Genomic DNA, 1,560 nt, shown 5'->3' with positions numbered 1-1,560 from the left:
CTGGTGGGCTGAGCTGGCCACACACACACACACACACACACACAAATAAATAAAATTTAAAAAAAATTTTTATAACCTTTTTCATATCAGCAAATATAAATCAGCGTCTGCATATATATGCATCATATACCATACAGTTATATTTCTGTTAGTGTCTAACCTCTGATCATTGGGTATTCTGTTTATTTTCAGTGGTTCACTGCTGTCTTCGTGACTTTTCTCGTTGCTGAGACAAAATACTGAAAACTTGAAGAAGGAAAGGTTTTCTGTAGCTCGGTATATAGAGGTTTCAGCTCATAATCAGTAGGCTCCGAGGCAGGGTGGCCTGGCAGACAGGCATCACAGAGGAGAAAGAGCCCATGGTGGGCAGAAGGCAGCAAAGCAGTAACTTCGTGAAGGATAAGCAAGCAGTAGAGCAGCCCTCTTTCTATCCCTCATATTCCATCCAGCCTACCCGTCCTTAGGGTAGGGTGGGTTCCCCTATCCACACCAGCGCTGTGCCAAGCCAATCAGTGGACCAGCTGAATAATCACACACCCTCCTCCCAGCACCACACACTTAGATTCAGCCACCTTTGAAAAGTCCCACCTATGACCGCATGAGGCCTTAAGGGGACATCTAGACATAATGGTCCTCCTTCACTTACTGCCAAGTCTGCCAGTACCTCTTGCCACCCAAGGACCACAACTGTACACCTCCCCCTTCCTCTGACAGAACCATTTGCAATGATTTTTTGAGGAAATATTGTGTCAGCCTGCTTTTTGTGGTTGTAACAAAGTACCTGAGACTGATTATTTTATAATGGAAATAAGTTTTTTTGGCTCATGGTTTTAGAAGTTGAAAAGTCCAAGCTCAGGTGGCTACTGCAGGTGAGAGAAGCAGCATTGCACATCAGGAAGCATTCAAGGGCAGGGAGTGTACATGCAGAAGATGCTGGGGCATCCAAGGTCACTTTTCTTTGCTTCGTAACAACCTGCTTTCATGGTAATGAATCCAGTACCTAGAGACCCAGCTTGTTCCTGAGAGACCTAATCCAGCCTCTCAAGAAAGACATTGATTCAGAGGCCAGGGATTTAGCTCAGTGGCACAGCACCTACCTGGCAAGCATGCAGTCCTGAGTTCGATTCCCAATACCCTTCATTCATGACACCTAATTATCTCTTTCAAGGCCCCAACACCTCTCAACAACATTTCATTGGGAATTAAATTTCAACATGGGTTTTGGTGAGGATGGATCAGATCCATGCCAGAGAAATGTGAGAACCCTCTTCCTCCTCAGATTAGTCCAAGCTTTCCTCAAGGGAAGAGATGTCCCCGCAACACTGAGTAAGGAAGGACAGGCAGGTGAGTAAGAAGTGGGTCTTGGGCAAAGTCTTAGAGCAGAGATAGAGTGAGGGCTCTGAACTTACCTCTTCCCCAAAAGAGAACCCTGAGGCAGGGCCACAGCTAAAGAATAGAAGATTCCTACAGACATATCCATACTGTGACACCTTCTGCTAGTCTTCCTTTACTTTCTCTATTTTTTTCATAGATATATGAAAACATTATATATAATAATAA

Source organism: Octodon degus, unplaced genomic scaffold, assembly GCF_000260255.1.
Source record: "Octodon degus isolate 3935 unplaced genomic scaffold, OctDeg1.0 scaffold00005, whole genome shotgun sequence".
Lineage (NCBI taxonomy): Eukaryota > Metazoa > Chordata > Mammalia > Rodentia > Octodontidae > Octodon > Octodon degus.
Note: the sequence above shows the minus strand (reverse complement) of the source record.